Source organism: Equus asinus, chromosome 2, assembly GCF_041296235.1.
Source record: "Equus asinus isolate D_3611 breed Donkey chromosome 2, EquAss-T2T_v2, whole genome shotgun sequence".
NCBI classification, from domain to species: domain Eukaryota; kingdom Metazoa; phylum Chordata; class Mammalia; order Perissodactyla; family Equidae; genus Equus; species Equus asinus.
The window spans coordinates 181,015,843-181,036,451 of record NC_091791.1 but is presented as its reverse complement, the minus strand read 5'-3'; the positions used below and the strand labels follow the sequence as shown (position 1 = coordinate 181,036,451).

The window sequence follows — 20,609 nt, the reverse complement described above, 5'->3', positions numbered from 1 at the left end:
AGGGGTCTGAGCTGAGACACTGAGTCAGGCTTCTAACGTTTTTTCCACTGAGATGACTGGGGTTGGGCCTGGGTTGGGGAGATCATAAACCTTCATTCCTGACCTTAAATTAGAACCAAACTGGTCTCGAGGGGAAGAGGAAAAGCAGATATACCATTTTCTTGGGAAATTTCTTCTCAGTAATTTCACTCTAGGTCATTTAGTTCTTTATGCCCAAACCAGTTAATGCAGCCGTCAGTTATAGTAAGAGCTCTGATCTTAAACTGGTTTAAAATGAGGACCGGGATGACAACGCTCAACAGAAGAAGATGAGTCTTAAGAAATCCAGTGTTGTTGAAAAATAATAAAATTCTAACACTTTATAAACTTTGCGATATTCCTCTTTAATTTCGGCATTAGATAGAGGTGATGAATATTACATCTCCATTTTGCTGAACCTATAACATAAGCCGCATTTTCCAGAGAAAGATAATTAAATTTATAAAAGATTTGAGAAAGAAATCCCCAAAGGCTAAAGAAAACTTTTGGGAGGAAAAGAAGTTACTCAAAACCTACAAAGGAAAAAGAGATGAGAGGAAGGTGTGGAGGTGTCGAGTGCCTATCGTCCATTTGATTGAGGTCCGGACTGGAGGAACTGGCCCGAAATTGCAGCAGGATGCATCAGGCTGGACAGCAGGGAGAGGGAGCGACCGAGAGACTCAACTCTCTTTCTCTCTGAATACACACACACACACACACACAGACCAGTTTATACCTGATTTGTTTAAAAGCAGCTCCATTCAAAAGAGAAGAGAGTATCCCAAACCACATTCCAAAGCAACTTCAAGCATTAAATAATGGATTTTTTTCTTCCTCTAGCAGTTTCTTTTGCAAAAGAAGAGGACGCTACACGGTTTGATTTCTCTTGTTTAGAGCTTTGTCAGCATTGTTTGTTCCACTTCAAGAAGACGTCTTCAGAAGTTGTGAAAATCACCGTTAACTTCAACACCATCATCAGAAAAGCAGCCACCTGGTACGTGTGCGCTCTGTACAATGTATTAGGGAGAGATGGTGGGAATGGGGAGAGGGTGGTCATCAAGAGGGAGGCGGGGGTGGGCTTCTTCCTTGTTATTACGTATAACAAAACAGAATTTAGAAAAGATATATCCGACTGTAAATATTTGCTGTCAGATCCACGAGCACCAGCCAGCGCTGGGACCAGTGGATGTCAAGATAAAGGCAGATTTCAGTGAACGTAATTTAGGCAGAGACTTGCTGAAAGTTAGGGGATTCCTCGGGAAGCTCAAAGATTGGTGCATTTAGATAGCTGGGTTAGGAAACCAATTAGTAAAGTCTTTTTCCAATCTAAGATTCTGCGATGATATTATTCATGTGTGTATGTGTGGGGCACACTGCGTGTAAAGTGCCAGCTGCGGCTGTTTATTACTGGAGAAGGCCCCTTCTCTGTGCTGTGGCTTTCCCCTGCACAAACTCCCCCTCCACTAACACAGCATCTGTAGCAGCAAGAGGGGTTTACAGCCTGCCCTGACCTTTGTGTCTTTGTGTCGCTGATGTTTAGTGTGGGCTGCGGGTGGGTGGCAGGGGAAAGGAGGAGAGGTGTCCCAGCTGGGAGCAGCCCCCAGGGAAGGAGCACACATCCCACCTAGAAAGGCCCACGATTCTCTGATCGGTCCTCCTAGGATTTAAGAAGCACCCCAGCTGCAGGAGGTCAGAATTCTACCTTTGAATTATTTTATGCCATTTTTCTTGTAGTTTACTCCATGCCTCCAGTTTTGTTTTCTCTTGTTCTTATAAGTTTTTCTGGCCCATCCCTGAGTCTTTAGAATCTGATTTCTCTCTGGCCCTTAGCCTACACTGCCATCCTAATCTTCTTATTTGGTTTTCTTTCTAGGCTATGTCAGCAAAATCGAGCTTTTGGGTCAATGTGTTGCCAAATGATAAAATGAATGGCTGTCATATGTTTATCTATCTGTAAATCCTTTCATTTATTTAAAAAAAACGAAAGCCGTGATTACTGTACAAAATCAGAGAAGCATAAAAAGAAAAGTGTCAAATAACAAGTTATTTAAAGCTAAGCGATAGCCAGTTATCTGGTGGCACAATGGGAAGTGCGCTGGTTTTGGAAGAAGGACACTTGGGATCAGGTACAGATTCTGCTGATTGTTGGCCCCAGGCCCTTAGCAGCTCCGTGAGATTTAGGTGAGAGTCAGACATGGCTGCAGTTGGAAAGCCCGACTGATGCTAGCCGCCAATAGAGGGCGAGAGACTTCCGCACTGAATAATCGGGAACTGGAGTATTATGGTTTAAAAAAATGCCTGTACATTTTCCCTCTGTCCCCACCCACCCCACCGCATGGCAAATGCTAATTCTTGAAAAAAGAGAAATAAGGGAAAAAAGGACGACATCGACTCTGATATTGCTTTATTTAGAATCGTCTTTAGAATAGGTGATACTTTCTATGAAATACAATTTTTCTAGAGCTAAAATACAATTGGATGAAAAGATTGCATCACTTTTATGAAAAATCAAACCTCTAGGACAGCACTGAGTTCCCCTAAACAAACAAGGCTCCTGCAGTTCCGGAATCCTCTCCAGGCGGCTCCGACCCCTAGAGGGCAGCATGCCCTCAGGGAAACTCACCCAGGGCCAGTTAGAAGCCATTTAAATGGTCAATTACCTTCCTGAATTGTTTCTCATCCACCTTAGAAAAGGACCCTCAAAAATCTCATTAGAAACACTGTCAAGAATTTAAGAGAGTATTATCAATTTCTAGTGGCTGACACAGAAGTATGTTTTATTGACACCATCAAATGAATAGCATTACAATACCCAGGAAATTAAGACACCTGGTGACTGCGTGTCACCTTTCCTAAAGGGACTCTGCTCAGGAGGAAGCATGTCTGGTTTCTCAGGTGGGGTTGCTTCTTCAAAAGTGATTTCCCGTCATAACCTCTCCTCTGCAGCCTCTCTTCAAAACTCAGAACGACAAGGCGAGAGTTAGAGGTCCCTGCTTTTCCTCATCCTGCTCACCTACTCCTGCACTTCCCTTCATTCTTGGCCTGTTAAGCCCGTGGGTGCTTCAGGCACTCGAGGCTGGGTTCTGAGCGGCCCTTCCTTGGTTCCTAGGATTAACTTTTGCCTTTCCTCCCTAACAGCTTCATCGCTGCCTCATACACAATGGGCCCCACCCACACCCAGACCACAACCCCAAATGATATAACATTGCACACACCCTTCAGATGCTCCAGGCCAGCCTCGCCCAGGCTCCTTGGGCTCATCACTCTGGTGTTCTGCACCCGGGGCTCCATTCTGCCTCCTCAGTGTCTGCTCACTCTTCAGAAGCCCTGGGTTGTAATCCAGGCTCAACCACTAATCAGGGCCTCATGCTTCTAATATGCAAAGTGAAGGATTGATGCCAAGTGCCTTCACTCTGGAAAGGCAGATAGGGATTATCTGTCATGTTGATGCTGTAGTTATCTTGGAGAACAGCTAACACAATGTCTCCTATTCAGAGACACATCAGCGAGGTTTCTGTGCCAATTCTGGTTTGACTCTGGGATTTTTGGTGACTGTCTTTTCCTCAAAAGATATCTGGGTTTGGGTGGATAAAACAGTTTTCATCTATATATGGGATGTTGTCAAAACAGGACACTAGAGTTGTTTTTTTTTAATGAAAAATAACCCTTCCAATATTGAAACGCAGTATCCATTAATTCAATCGAACATTATTTTCATAAGCAAATATGTTTGAAAAAATTAGCAAGTAAATGCATAAATAAATTACCTGCATTGAAAGCTGTTCCTGGCAGATATGATAACATGTTTCCTGTTAACTAGTTTACATTTCTTTTGAAGTGAATTTCTGGCTGACGGTGTTTATGTCGCAGATGGTATTCTCACCTGCTTCATTAAGGCCTGTTTAGGATACAGTTCTAATGCAGGTTTTATTCCATGTAAAGCCACCTAGAGATAATTTTAAATGATCATATCGACTAACAAACACGTAATCAAGAAGCTCTTAAAATTTTATTAAAATTCAGGTCTTGCACCATTAGCAAACCTGCTTCATTAACATATTAATAGATAATGTTCCTGCTCATAATTAGCGTGTATTTTCTTTGCATCATTGTAGTTGAAAGAATTCAGGTGGAGTTGGATAGAAAAGTTTTTTTTTTTTTTTAATTTCTGCCAACAAAGCGCCTGGGGAAACAACAGAGGCTCCTGACCACCATTTCCATTTTAATCACTGCTTCCTCCTGCTCACAATTCTCTCCTTAAACTCCGTCTTCTCCTCGACTTTCCCCATATTCAGCCCACTGCGAATTATAGACGTGATAAACCAGGGACTACATGCAAATAGGCGAGGATGTGGCCCGCTCCCTGAAGGATGAACGCTCTCTGCAAGAGAAACCCCAGGTACAAAAATATTTTCATCTTGAGTCTGAGAGAAGCAGCAATGTTAAACCTGAAAAGAAGCTCATCTTTTTCTTTAAAATAAAAAAAAATTTTAAATCACTTGTTCAGAATGTGAGTGTGTAGAACAGAGAATACAGCCTGTGTCTATGTTTCTAGAAAAAAAAGTGATATCCGTTTCAAGGAAGGGTATCTCACACAGAGGAATAATTCAGGGAGCCCCCTAGTGCGGTTTGCTTTTGTAATGACCACAACATTAGATTAAGTCTATAATGGAGGTCCTTGGAATAAAGCCACCTCGTTACTTTGAAATATCTCACCAAAGTGATGAACTACTCGTGATACGTCAGCAATAAAGAATGGAATTAGTAATATCTCCTAAGGTCACAATTCCATCTTAAATATAAGGGAAAATGATACTTATATTAAAAAAGCTATTATCTTCTAATATAGTCTAAACAACTAGTTAATGCTATAAGGAAAAAACGAAATGATATCTACGAATTATTAAAGCCAAATAACATGCTGGCTGTGAGGGGAAAATATGTTGAATGTAATCACAAAGAACACCACCTGGATAGAGGGAGGATTCAAACCCAGTGCTGGAGACTCAGCAGGGGCGCTGAGGGGAGGTGCTGCCTCTTTGCCCTTTTAACAGTGAGATCCTGAACTAGTATTTCGACATTGATACATTAAACTTACAGGATATGACACTGTGCACTAGAACTTTCTGGACTGTTAGTACTGTCCAATATAGGAACCAATAGCCACATGTGGCTATTGAGCACTTAAAATGTGTTTAGTGCAACTGAGGAACTGAATTTTAAATTTTATTTGATCTTAACCAATTTAAATTTCGATCGCCCCGTGTGACCGGTGGCCCTCATACCGGACAGCACAGATGTAGCATCGTCCATGGAAGGGTTAGAGCCAGGTAACGTCAGTGAGCTAGAGCCCCCTGGTGGAGGGACTGTTATCTGCAGGACATTGAGCACAGCTTACTAAGGTGGGTGGTTTTTTTCCTAAGATGCAGCTGTTTCAGGATTGTTCACATGGTTTGATGCTAACACCACCACTTAATGTGACATGCAGATTCTCTGGACGGAATGATGAGGAATCCAGGGACTAATTATTATATTGTTTGATGTTCACGGTGGTGACAGAAAGTTTCTGTCGTTAGCTTATTAAAAGGCCACTGGCAGGACAGTGAAAACTGGTTTTGAACACTGCATTCTGGTTGTCTGGGTTGAGTAGTGGAAAGGTCTAGGTCCTCAGGCAGGCCAAGAGGTGTTCTTCAGGGTGGATGATGGTCTCCAGTTGTACTATGTCAATGCGGAGGGGATATAGCTTGGCCAAAGCCTGCACTGAATTCAAGACAACAGGCTTTTGATCACTTGACTGGAAAAGCAATGCTGATGCTCTTTCCACACCTTCGCTGACCCACAACCACACACAGCGGCCCCCATAAAGTTCAGGTAACCTGTTCTCCTTATATTGGGTTAAGTAGGAGAGATTTTGGCTCTTTTTTTTTTTTTTTTTTGACAAAGATTAGCCTGAGCTAACCTCTGCTGCCAATCCTCCTCTTTTTCTGCTGAGGAAGATTAGCCCTGAGCTAACATTTGTGCCAGCCTTCCTCTACTTTATATGTGGGATGCCTGTCACAGCATGGCTTGATAAGTGTGTGTAGGTCCATGCCCCGCATCTGGCTGGCGAACCCCGGGCCGCCGAAGCAGAGCATGGGAACTTCACCACTACACTACTGGGCCAGCCCGAGATTTTGGCCTTTTTACATCTCTTATATTGTGCTCCCTAAAATGGAATTTGCTGATACGTTTGATTCCTTTCTGCTTCCACTGCCTCCTACACTGCTTCTTTTCCCATTAGCCATCAGAAGCCATAATTACCCAACCATGGTCCTTATATGGTCACTCACCAAGGGAGTGAAGGCTCCTTTCCTCTCTCTGGCCATCCCACCTCTCCTCAAATTCCATCTTTGCTTGGCTTCAATCCTAAGACTCCTGCTTTCTTGACTGAAACTCCCCAGGTGCCTATGACCAAGACTGCTAGCTGATCCTAATGGTTGTCAAAAGTAATAGAACTGATTTTTAGCCAGCATACCCTGAGCATTGTCTAAATGTAAACTTCTTAAAACAATGCCCAGAAGATGATAGCCATTATTATTATACAGAAATGTTTAAATCGTAGGTGGCCAAGCCCATCATTTATGGCTTTGAGTTTTCTAACTTGTGTATGTAAACAGTTCTTGTCCCACCTCGACGTGACCCAGATGTCTTCCTAAATACCCTCAAATGATTTGATTACATACCTAGAATATTCGTGAGACTCTGTTATAAATGATACGAATTAATAAGAATAATTAAATTGGGAAAGTAGCTAGACATAAATTTTTAAAGAAAATATAGCAACAGCTAGTTAAAACTGAAACTGAATTTTGAACTGCATTTAATCTTTTATAACTGAAGTTTAGATAGCCACCTTTGGCTGATGGATGTTGTGTTGGACAGCACAGATTAGCACAGCCCATGGAAGAGGTAGTTCAGATAATGTCAGTGAGCTAAAACATATTCAAGCATAAAGTGAACAAGAAAGAGCCTACAGAGAAAAATCATAACATTTTATTAAAGGACATAGGCAAGACATGAATAAATGTAAAGGTCTACCGTGTCCTGGATGGAAGATGACATGATAAAAAAATACTACTTTTTTCCAAATTAATATATACATTTAATTCAATTCCAATCAAAATCCCAAAAGGATTTTCTTAGAACTAACACATATGTATTTTTTTTCTTGGAACTGGAATGTGTGTGTGTGGTATATATGTGCACATATATATCACATTTATATGCACATATATATCTGAAATATATATGTATATACACAGATGCATATATTCATCTGAAACAATAATCAGAATTGCCACAAAAGATGTTTTAAAAAGGTAAAATGTGTCCCAGATATAAAACCTACTATAAAGCTACTGTGATCAAAACAATATGACAATGACACACAGCTAGAACAATCAAGAACTCATTAGAATGTTCACCCATAGATCCAAGTTCGTATAATAAATGTGTCATTTCAATTCAGTGAGAAAAGAGTAGCTTAATAAACGGTCCTGACAAAAATCATGTCCCATGTAGAAGAAAATGAAGTTAGATCTCTATCACAAACCCTGCAAAATTTTAAAATTTTCTTGGGTTACTTTATTAATCCTCTATTAGTCACTGGGAATCCCCAATTTCAGTGTTTCACTTTTTTTTTTTTTTGAGGAAGATTAGCCCTGAGCTAACATCTACCGCCAATCCTCCTCTGTTTTGCTGAGGAAGACTGGCCCTGAGCTAACATCCGTGCCCATCTTCCTCTACTTTATATGTGGGATGCCTACCACAGCACGGCTTGATGAGCGGTGCCATGTCCACACCTGGGATCCGAACCTGCGAACCCCGGGCCACCAAAGTGGAATGTGAGAACTTAACCATTGCATCACTGGCCAGCGCCTCAGTGTTTCACTTTTGAATGCATAGATTGTATCAATTAAGAGGGGCCAGGGCTAGCTAGGGGAATCTTCTGTGTGAGGTTACTAGCTGAAACCTCTCTTTCCCTTAAAAAATATATTTTAATATTTAAAAAAAGATTTATGACGGACATTAATATTCTTTTTAGATGAAATGTTAAGTTATCTTTTTCTAAATAACATGGATAGTTTGAGACAAAAATGTGATTAGAGTCCCAGAGTTTTAAAAGTTTGGTACTTAATTACACAACAGGTTATTATTTTAGATTTTCCCCTGTTCTGGTTTCAGCACTGAAATTCCTGCCTGCCGAAGGACCCTCCATCCTGGGCAACTGACAGCTGGTCACCCTACAAAAGATATCTTCTCTCTTAGAACCTAAGGCAAACTGTAACAATAACAGAAAAAAGGGTGAAATTATTGAGCCATAACTTCCTTGAGGCCTCCTCAGCTTGAGGAATTTCTAATACTTTTAATTTTCAGCAGCACTGTGTGAAAAATTGAGTAGGGGTCCCTGTAGAGAAGATCAGAAAAGCATAGATTTGGAATTGCCATCTTAACTGACAGGGAGGTGTGGCAAGTGGAGATATCAAACAAGTAAATGAAAATTACTTATAAATAAACAAGTTTCGTGAATTTGTTCATTATTTTTCCTGTCTCACGCACATTGGCTGCCAAATTGCTAGAAGCTGGCTAGCCAACCAGCTAGATGAATGATAGATTAGTCTATGCCAATCGTAAACCTAGAATTTAAAAAATCATTCCATTTTCTCTACTATTTTGTCTATTTAATTTTTGATCATCTACATCTAGGTAGTATTCACTTAAGTAAGAAAATTATAATAAGAAAATTTGTTTCTAAAAAAAATCTGAAAAATTCATATACATTATCATAGGCTTTAAACAGACTTTTTCTCCCGTTGAATCATCAAATTTCAAGCCAGCTCTGCACTGATGCCCAGCTGTGGTGGAGAAGAAAGAGTTTGCATTTTGGGGTCCGACAGATTTACTGGCTGTGTCATCTTGGGCAAGTTACTTAGCCTTTCTGATTCCAGTTTCTTCCTCTATACAATGTGTATAATACCAACAACCTCAAAGCATTGTGTGAGAATCAAACGACGTTGTGTATAAAGCCCCTGGCAAGGGGAAGATTCTCAGGAACTAATAACGTACATGATTGACAGTAAAACAAGATGGAGAAAGCCAAGAGGCAGTCCGAAATGCCGCTGAATCAAGCATCAGTATTTGCATTAGGACTAAATTTCTCACTTACTAACCTTGACCTTAAAATATACACTTGGCACCTCTGCCTTTGTTTCCTCATCTGTAAAATGGTAATACTTTATCCTTGTGTACCTCAAAGGATTTTGAAGCTCATTTTGAAGCTCAAGTGAGATAATATTCCTGAGAGTGCATGGAAGTTTGAAGTCCCAAACCTTTGGTTTGCAGTTTTAAAGAAATATAAAGAAAACTCTGATTTACCACAAGGGGCTTTATTGCTGATTTGCTTCCACACTTTAAGGTTGAAAATGACTTTATACCATGAGAGGATCCTGTAGCTTAAAAAGTGCTATTTTGGGTTGAATCATCTCGTGCCATGTTTTACTCATTCCACCTGCCTGGAGAACAGGACGATGGGAAGAGTACACTTACTTCAATGAATGAGTGACAAGAGTAAATGGACAAAACTACAGTGTGGTGCTTACTTCATGTTATTTTTCTTCTGAAACTGGACATATGTTAGCCTCTCTTTTTAAACAGAGCAAATAAGACAGAGCATACAGTAGCAGGGGTCAGCAACTTCCCGTAAAGGGCCAGATAGTAAATATTTTCAGCTTTATAAGCCATGTGAGCTCTCTCTCTCTCTCTCTCTCTCTCCGCTGTTCAACTCTTGTTGTAATGTAAAATCAGACATAGACAACAGATAGACCAATGGGTATAACTGCATTCCAATGAAAGTTTGTTTACAAAAGCAGGCAGCAGAGGTTGGCATGTGGCCGTGGTTTGTGACCTCTCACCTAGAGATCACTGGTTGCTCTTTGAGCCCCCAGGACTGTTGAGTCAGAATAATGTGTAAAGATGGCTAAGCAAGGTGTTAAAGCAAGAGAGACCAGGAAGGAGTTGAAAATCGTAGTAGTAGGGCATTGTTCCCTTTTAGATCAAATACAACCTTGGATATTTAGAAATATTGAAATGTGGTAAGATATCTATATTTTCCTCAAATCTCTGAAACATTTAATAACTTTCAGTTAACATAATATATTCATCACATTTTAGCTGACAAATTAAAAAATGGCAGTAAGAAAAAAATGGCAAAAATAGAAAAGTGCATTTTCAGTCATGGATGTTTTCATGTTATTTATGCCGTGGTAACTAAGATGAGAATTGGAACTCAAATACTCGACACAAAGTAAAGGATGATCTCTTCACAGCCAAAAAAGTCAGGGATAATATTTTCATCACCATATTCTAAGAGTTATAAGTGTAAATCTCTCTGTATCGAGGGAAGAATATATCGAGAGGCACCTTCAACTAGGAAAATGCAGAGTTCAGGCTGAAGATTGCCATCCTTAACCTACTTAGGTGAACTGGAGTTTTGCCAGTGTGCTACCACAGAGGAAAACGAAACTATTTTGCTAGCACCCTAAAATACTAAAAGTCAATATTGGAATTCAACAAGCTGGACTCTGGATGGATTTTTAAGACTTTGCTCTGAATTAACATGCTTTTGAAAATTAATAGTCAATATTATTTAATACATACGTCATGTCATATATGAGGACTTCCTATTTTTGTATTTATATGTGTACTGAATTAAGTATCATTCAAACTTGCAATTAAAGTTTTATTCTATTACTTGTATTACAAAAAGTAACTGATTTCTCACCAAATAACATTGAGTCTACTTCCTGTGCTGTTATTCCATGATGTTTGCTGAATACGAGGGCAAATGTAGGGAAGATCCGGGGGGGTTATGAGAACATGTGCACATCTGGACCTCTCGCAAAACATTTCAAAAGGCCTTTTGTTAACTTTTTTCCCTTATCTTTTAATTGCAAAAAGTAAAATGAAATAAAATGCACTCTCAAAGTAAGGAAAAGACTCCCCACTGGTGTGATGCTGGGTTTCCGTGCAATATTTACCCTCCCGTGTGTTCATGTCCATACATCAGCTTACCTCTCTCAAGTTTTGCCCCCCATATCCATCATTTAGGCACCCATGACCTCCAAACTTAGCCCTCATTTGGCTATTTTGTTCCTTCCAACCCATCATAGCTGCTAGCCACCAGCCCAGTTCCTTGTCCCTCAAATGGGCCCCTGGCATGGCCAGCTACACAAGATGCAGGGCCCAATGTGAAAGAAAAATGCCTGACACTTTGTTCAAAAAGCAGGAAAACAGTGCCAATAAAGGTACAAATATAAGACATTACAAAACTAAACAGTCTTAGCGCATGATCCAGCAATCGAGCTCCTTGGTATTTACCCAAAAGAGTTGGAAACTTATGCCACACAAGAGCCTGCACATGGATGTTTAAAGCAGCTTTGTTCATAATTGTCAAAACTTGGAAGCAACCAAGATGTCCTTCAGTAGGTGAAGGGATAAATAAACTGTGGTACATCCGGACAATGGAATATTATTCAGCACTGAAAAGAAATGAGCTATGGAGCCATGAAAAGACATGGAGGAAACTAAATACATATTACTAAGTGAAAGAAACCAATCTGAAAAGGTCACATACTGTATGATCCCAACCAAATGACATTCTGGAAGAGGGAAAACTATGAACAGAGTTAAAAGATCAGTGGCTGCCAGAGGCTGGGAGGAGGGAGGGATGAATAGGCAAATCACAGAGGATTTTTAGGGCAGTGAAAGCACCTTGTATGACACTAAAATGGTGGACACAAACACACAGACCGCACAACACCAAGAGTGAATCCTAATATAAACGAAGAACTCTGGACGATAATGATGTGCCAGTGTAGGTTCATCAGTTGTAACGAATGTACCACTCTTGGTGGGGATGTTGATAATGGGGGAGGCTATGCATGTGTAGGGGCAGGGGGTATATGGGAAATCTCTGTACCTTCTGCTCAACTTTTCTGTGAACCTAAAACTGCTCTAAAAAGTAAAGTCTAGTAAAAAAAAAATTGGGAGATGGGGTTGTCCCCTTGACGAATTTTGCCCACCATTCTTCCTTGGGTAGATTGTGACTACATCTTGAATTAGTTATTGATTCGTCATATGGCTTCCAAAAGTCCATGGAAACTTTCAGCCCTAAGATTTCACTATCCAGTGCCCATAAGGAGGCCTTCATTACCCTAAGCTCTGTTTTAACTGTCCGAAGAAAGATTTTCTCTCCTTTACCTTTTCTAATTGCTCTATTCAGGGTGTTTTTTCTCAACTAATATTAGTACCAAGTAACCTTACTTACCTTTTAATAGTCAATTCTACTGTCTGTTTGAAACTGTTTCCTCATTTCATTCAAGTCACTAAGGCTTTATTGAATGCACTAGTTTATGCAGATTTTATGTTATTCTTTTATAAGTAACTGTATCCATGTCTTACATTTCTCAGCAGAGACTTAAAATCAGACATTTTCACCTGAAAATTAAAATAAAATTATAGGTTTTCTTTAAAAAAATCAGTGCAAAGAATTAAGAACTGATACATAATCCAACATGGATAAATCTCAAAAACATTATGCTTAGTGAAAGAAGCCAGACACAAAAGACCACACACTATATAATTCCATTCAAATGAAATGTCCAGAATGGGCAAATCTATAGAAACAGAAAATAGATTAGTGGTTGATTCAGGCTGGGGGTGAAGAATGGGGAGTGACCACTAACGGACGTGAGGTTTCTTTTTGAACTGATGGAAATGTTCTAGAAGTGGATTCCTATGATAGATGAACAATTCTGCAAATATGCTAAAATCATTGAATTATACATTTACAATGGGAAATTTTTATGGTGTGTAAATTATAGCTCAATAAAGTTGTTTAAAAATTAAAATCAATGGATTTGCGCTTCTGTTGGAGATATGTATATATATATATGTCCAGCTCTCTCACTTCTTCACCTCTTTCTTCTCTTCCTTTTTGTCACTATCTATTTTTATTCCTTCTAGAGTAGTCTTCTAAAACTCATCCTGTCACTTGAGAACCAAGAACATCCCACATTTTTTTAAAAAGTGTATTAAATACATGAAAAATCTAAACAGAGACAATTACTAAAGTATAAAATTATGATTTATTTTGTGACATCTTCCCTAGTTCCTTTAAATTGGCAAATTTGCTTAATAAGTTTTAAATATGCCTATATGTGGGAAAGGTTTATTTAAGCTCTTATGGAAGTTCTCATGCTCTATGAAAAGCACTCAGGCAGGGGTAGAGAAGGGAGCTGGCCCAAAATAGGGCTGCTGCTATGGACTGGTGTTTGTGTCCTCCTGAAATTCTTATGGTGAAGCCTAATCCCTAAGGTGGTGGTATTAGGAGGTGGGGCCTTTGGGAGGTAATTAGTTCATGAGGGTGGAGCACTCATGAACGGGATTAGTGCCCTTATAAGAAGACTCACAAGAGAGCTTGCCTTCTCTCTCTGTTCTCTGCCAGGTGGGGATACAATGAGAAGATGGCCATCTGCAAACCAGAAAGCGGGCCTCACCTGACACTGGATCTGTCGGCACCTTGATCTTGGACTTCCGGATGGCCTCCAGAACTGTGATAAATAAATGGTTGTTCTTTAAGCCACCCAGTGTATGGCATATTCGTTACAGCAGCCTGAACGGAGACAGCTGCCGCGTGGGTGCGAGTACTAGAGTCAGCAAAGCCGGAGTCCCCCAGGGTCTAGAGCCACTGGGACAACGTTGCTGCCAATATCAAAACTTCCGTTACTTAAGCAGTCCCTAAACTTATAGTATTTATCTGGCTTCAGGAACTGAGGTGAAAAAAGCAGTAGAGGGAAGCTAAATGTAAATTGATAATAAGAACAATCCTTATTGGCCACCACTCTGCACCTAGCACTGTGCTAAATGCTCTGCATGCGTTCAGTTAATCCACACAACCATCCTCTGAGTAAATATGGGGAATTACTCTCTCTAAAATACAAATAGGGAGGCTGAAACTCAGAGAAGTTAAATAACCTGCCCAAGGCCTCACAGCTAGTAAACTAACCTCCATCTGTGGAATGTAGGAAGATATCAGCCCTCTCATTCAGCGAAGAGCCCCAAGGAATTACACATGCAGCCAAATCCCAGAGAATAGGTGGGACCCAAATTTCTCTTTTGGAACCCACTAGCTGTATAGAATTAAAACGAGTGTTATCATCGACGAGGTAGTTGTTTTCTTCATATCTGCTTGTTCTGTTCCAGAGAGCCGAGTTTCTTCCCCTAGAGTATGCAAATGCACTTTAGAGCTTTAACTCACAACAGAGGGAAACATGTCATATTACTACTTATTTTAAACCAACCCCTGGAGCGCTGTGATCTGTCCGTCTTTGATCAAAGGTTCTTCCCAAGCAGTCTGACTTTGTGAATTTTCCTGAGCTGTGTTAAATGGCATCCCATTAGCATCAACATGAATGAGGAGCAAGAGGTGGGCTTGGCACAAAAACCTGACCTCTTATTAGTTGCTATTCTGATACTTTATTTGTCAGCACTGATTCAACGGCAGGGAGAGAAGGCTCATAGGAGATGATGTAGAGAGACTATGCTACACTTTACGGCCTTTCTCAAGCCATCAGGGTAAAGAAGCGACTGCTACTTACATCCATAATTATATGTGGCGTTTTGTCTCTGTAATTAAATTCAAAATAAATCACATGCAGCAATTGGTTAAATTTAAATAATGTTACAAAAAAATTAAAAGATCAGTGAACGAAATGAGCTTCTGAACTTAGGGACATGATTTGAGGACAGACTGTTATTCACTCACGCTAGCAGGGTTTGCGGCTGCAAAAAATAAACTCGGTAACACTTAGCTCTGCTGAATCGAGGGTGTGATGAAGCCGTTAGAATCTGTGCCACTGGACTGGATTATATAGGAAACCACCGTAATAAACCCCCATGCATAGAAAATTCAAAACTTTAAGTTCAAAATAATGGATGTTCATTATCTGGTTTCAATTTATTTTCCAAATGATTTGAGATTCCTCAAGAAGTACACATAATATTCATTAAAATCTAGTGGGATTTTTCCAGTCCTTCAAAAGAAGCTGAGGTACAAAAGAGAGATTTATCCAAATCAGTAGTTCTGATACTAGGATAAATCAAAATAACTATGTACTGTAACAGCAACAACACTTCAGTCTTGCTGGATATTTTTTGGGTAAAAAGCACTCATATATGTTAAATAAGTACAGGCATCCCTAAAGAGTCCTGAAAAAGACCTGATTTGTGGTCACTTTAAACTGCTCGCTGTCCGTTGGGGGAGATGGGCGGGACAGGATGAATGGGGGAGCCCAGGGCTGGACTTGCCCAACGGATGTGATGGACAGTAGGACAGGCATTGATGAGGGCGTTTTGCCCGGTGTTGTCACAGAAAGAACTTCAAGTCCCAGAAACTGGACAGTAGTGTGCTGCTGTGGCTGGAGGAGAAAAGGTCTTCGCTTCTCCAGCTGGGTGGAACACCTCACTCTGGAAAGGCTAACAAGAGGCATTAGGCCTCCCCGAGACTTCGGGGAGACACTGGGAAGCCATATCTACCGGCCTCTCTATCACGTGTATAAACCTTGCTCTGCTTATTGGTTGCTTTAGGAGTAAATCTAAGTAAAAGCAACCTTGAACCAAGTCTAAGTTATTCAAAGCCTGTCCTTGAACCTGAACCAAACTTTGTGGTCTTCTGAATGCAGTGTAGTCAGGCTTTCATGCCCAAAACTAGGCCCCCAATATCCTGAATTATGGGTTATTCAGTCCATTCAAAATTTGTACTTAGAAAACAAGCAAATAATTCTCCAACTTGCCAAGGCAAGAACCCACTACAAGTAGACAGCTTCTGCAATTGGACTTTTAAAACTTCAGTTTTAGCTAAGAAAATTTGGTAGATATTTAGTTTACATTTTTTGTTACTAAGGGGCTGATTCTGATTTTCCTAAAACGAAAGAAGTCTGTTCTGTGGGTTCGTATCTGCCCTATCACGTCTATCGTATTCTCTTTGTTAGAAGGAGTCAGTGAGTCCAGCCAGCACTCCTGAGGGGAGGGTTGTACCAGGGAATGATATCAGAAGGGGAGATCGTCTGGGACCCTCCTACAGGCTGCCTACCGCAATATGCCGCCTCACTAATAGTCAAAGAAACATAAACTAAAATAACAACATACCATTTTAAGTGTTTATGTTATAACAGTTTTAAAATGATAACATCCAGCAATTGCCAAGGTTTGATGAAACACTCTGTGTTGGGAGCAGACATAAATTGACACAGCATTTTGAAAGCCATCTATAAACAGGCATTACGATCCGTTGAAATATTCAAATCCTTTTAACCCAGTAATTCCACTTCTAAGAATGTATCCTAAGGACATAATAAAAAGCAAAAAACAAAACAAAAAATCTATAGGCATGGATGCGATTACTACAATATTATTTATAATAGTAAAGCATTGAGGGGAATGGTTAACTAAATAGAGATTCATCTACCTTATGGAATATTACACAGTAGTCATCGTTTGTAAGATCATGGAATAACACTGTGAAATGCTTATGATTTTAACATAAAGCGAAAAGATGAAGATAAAAAATTCTTTGTAAATTATAGTTGCTATCAAGTAGAGATATTTATAAGAATAAAAAACTAAAAGAATTACTCCCAAATGCTATCAATAATTGAATTTGAGTGATGGAATTATAGATAATTTTTGTCTTATGTTGACAACTTTTTTTTTGTCTTTTTTGAAGGTTGGCACTTGAGCTAACATCTGTTGCCAATATTTCTTTCTTTTTTTTCTTCTTCTCCCCAAAGCCCCTAGTACACAGTCGTATATTCTTGGTTGTGGCATGTGGGACGCCACCACAGCGTGGCCTGATGAGCGGTGCCATGTCTGCGCCCAGGATCCAAACCAGCGAAACCCCGGGCCACCGAAGCGGAGTGCATGAACATAACCACTGAGCCACGGGGCCGGCCCCTACTTTGACTTTTTAAAATTGTAATTAAAATAAGAAAAAAAAAATAGTAGGCCTTGATTCATCAACATATGTATGCATATAGCTGTGATTACAGGAAAACAACCTCCTCTGAAGAATTATAGGCTTTGTTTGGCCCAATGATATTTTCTGTGAAGTAAAGTATCTCTTCAGTCTGTTTCACCCAATTTCTTACCTTAAAAATATCATCGTACAGCTATACACGTTTACATACTGGTTTTATAATTTTCAAAGCATTTTACTGCTACTCTTCAATTTTTATCATCACCACACTCTTTTATTTAGTCTTCCCATTGCAGAGATTAGAAACTGAGGTTTGAAGAGCTGCTGGCAAGGTTGCAGAGCAAATGGAACACTCACACACTGCTGATGGGAATCCAAGACAGGACAGCCACTTGGAAAAGAACTTGGCAGTTTCTTATAGAGTTAAACATAAACCTATCATATGACCCCACATGCAATCCCACCCCTAGAGATTTACCTAAGAGAAACGAACACTCATGTTCACACATAAAAAATCTGTATTTGCATGCTTCTAGTAGCTTTATTCCTAATGGCAAAAAAAAAAAAAAAAAAAAAACCCAAACTGGAAACAACCCACATGTTCTTCCACTGGTGAATGAATAAACAAACAATGGTCCATCCATTCGGCAGAATATTCCTCAGCAATAAAAAGGAGTGAATTACTGACACATGCAACAAAACGGACAAATGTCAACCACGTTATGCTAAGTAAATGAAGCCACACCCAAAAGGTTGTTTATTATATGATCCCATTTATGTGAAATTCTAGAAAAGGTAAAATTATAGGGCCAAAAACCGTCTGTGGTTGCCAGGGGCCGGGGGTGAGAAGGATTAACTGCAAAAGAGCAACACAGGGGAATTTTGGCGATGATGCAACCGTCCTACATCCCCGTTCTGGTGGTGGTTAGATGACTAGACTTTGTGAAAGCTTACAGAATTGTGTACCAAAAAGAGTGGGTTTTACTGGGCATGAAAAGAGAAGATGCAGTGACTTGCCTAAGGTCATTAGACTAGTCTGCCACTGTTTTTAATACAGACTATTTCGATCTCTACCTCTTTCTGCCTTCACTGCTGCTTTTCATAAGACAGAAATATGTCTTATTAAAAATATTTCAGACAGCAGCAAACAGATTGGAGAAATTTTGTTGAGTCATGGTTCCCACAAGAATGACCCTGAAAAATAACCAACTTAGTGGGTTTAGAGAGCCTGGAGGAATTGGTTTGGAAGTCATTCCAGTGGCGTCTCCGCCCTCTTAAGGATCTCCTGCGCTCCTGAGACGGTGGCCCCCCTGCTGCAGCAGCACTTTTCCTCTGCGAAAGAAAGAAAGGGAAAACTAACGCTTTATTGAGCTCCCACTATGGTGCCTGAAGCAGCTGAGGATAAGAAGTTTTACCTCCAAACCGAGGTATTATTATTCTCATTTTACACACAAGGAAACTGAAGCTCAAAGTGGTCAAGGAAGTCACTGAGAGTGAACTCAGACCCCTCTGTGCTTGACTAGATCCCACCTTATTTGAGCAAAGGTGATTGACTCATAGACTTGTTATTAACCCTTTCTTTCCCATTGCAGCGTCACAAGAATTTTCTATACCTAGAATATGGAGATACATCTATTCTAATAGGAGAAGGGAAGGAGTCTCTTTTTTTAATTTGCAAAAAAGCGTTATATAAGCAAATAATGGCCCTGGCTGCCCTCCTTACCACTGGCGAGTGGTCATGGTGCCTGTCTCTACAGGCCATCCTCACTGTCTGTGGCCAATTTCCTTCTGTCTTCATGCATGAGAGTTTCGGCTGGTATATCTGGGGGAAGGAGAAATTCTCTGGAGATTGGGGAGCCAGGATGGACAGGCCAGGAGGGCAGAGGCAGAGGATAAAAACCTAAGGCAGTGAGAAGGATGAGGGCAATGAAATAGCACAATGAGCCACTAGGAAACTCTCACCACTTTGTCTTGTGCATTCATTGTGCTAAGCTTTCAGAGTTTGCTTACCATAGAGAAGCTGGGTCTCTGGTCAATCAATCTGGTGGATTAACATCCAGGCCAGAGTCTTTAGAGCTCATCCTCTATAGATTTAGATTTTATCCCAGGAAAAATCAGAGCCAAACTGATGATAAGGTTTGACTGAGTGTTTTGTCTGCCATATCCAGATCTAAGTTGTTTTTCACCACCATCTTCCAGGCAACTCAATCAGGGTTCTGCCAGTCTCTGCTGCTATAGACTACTCACCTGCCCCCGCTGGAGTAGAACTGGGCCTGAATGAAACGGCAATTTGTGTTTAAATTGAAGTTCTAACCCAAAGCCTACAGGAAAGAGTGTCTGTTGTAGTCATGAATGCTGTTCACCAAATATTCCCACACTTCTGGGAACATGTTAGGAATGCCCATCGGGGCCCCTTTATGGTTCATCAAGACCATGGGTCTAGTTCTGATCTGTGAAACGTGAGCAGAAATGCAATGTGGCATTTCTAGACCTCGTACTTAACTGTCCGCTCTCATGGGGATGGGCCATGTGAGATACAATGCCTGCTCAAAGTAGTAATTGGTGGCCTATATTTCTGGTTAAACAAGAAATGTTCTCACTGAGCTATATAGCAGTATGATATAAAATTTCTGAAAACAAAAATATAGCACTGGGTTTGAGATGTCTGAAAATAAACTGTCCAGAATTACCTTAATAAAATTCTGTTAAACTAAGGTTATTTATCTCAAAACCATCAGGCTAATTAAGCTCTTATATGTCTCTACTACAATACTTCTTTAAGAAAATTCAGTGGGTTTACAAATAGATCTTTTGTGTTGAAAAACAAGTTTTTAAACCTTGTTAATTTTCATACCAACAATTTCTTTATCACTTGTGTTACCATCTGTTTGATGTATTAGATACATTTAAAAAAACTAAAAACAAAGGTTCTTATATGTTCATAAAAGAAGAGCGAAATATTAACACCATTAGAACCATAACATAAAACCATTAGTTAAGATTTTATTACCATCTTTAAAAACTGTCATTAGCTGTTAGAATATCATGTACTGTACAGAGCATGTCGGGAAAATATATTCACAATGAAACTTTCTTTAACTTTTAGTCTTCCAACATGCACAACACTGCTTGGAAGCTGTTCACTATCCTTAAAGAATACATTTTTATTTTTTATTTTAAATGTCCCTAAGTTAAGAGAGGCATGTATGTTCCTCTTAGACAACAAGAATATCCTGATATTCAGATAAGAATACCCCAGAGAGAAGGTCTTAAAATGTTTACTACTGAGAGCCCCAGAGCTGTCTGGATCCTCCTTTTCCCAGACTTGCTGTATTTCACTGATTCTAAGGTACATTCTAAACATTTTTACATTTTAACATTACTATTTCTCTCTAAATTGTGTTGATATCACCCTATCATCATCTGATAGTTAATATTGTATATCTGGGAATAACATGATTTTTATTTCTTTAAAGACAACTTAATACTTCTATCTAAATGCTTCTAAGATTTTTTTATG

General features: G+C 39.9%; 1 long non-coding RNA gene across 1 annotated transcript; it reads left to right on the top strand.

The window, feature by feature from the left end:
• The first annotated feature begins 858 nt into the window (after positions 1-858).
• On the top strand, positions 859-14,277 carry LOC139044556 (uncharacterized). Its single transcript, XR_011501568.1, has 3 exons — positions 859-1,012; positions 4,314-4,417; positions 13,562-14,277. It is a non-coding gene; the product is annotated as an uncharacterized lncRNA (long non-coding RNA).
• The last annotated feature ends 6,332 nt before the right edge of the window (positions 14,278-20,609 follow it).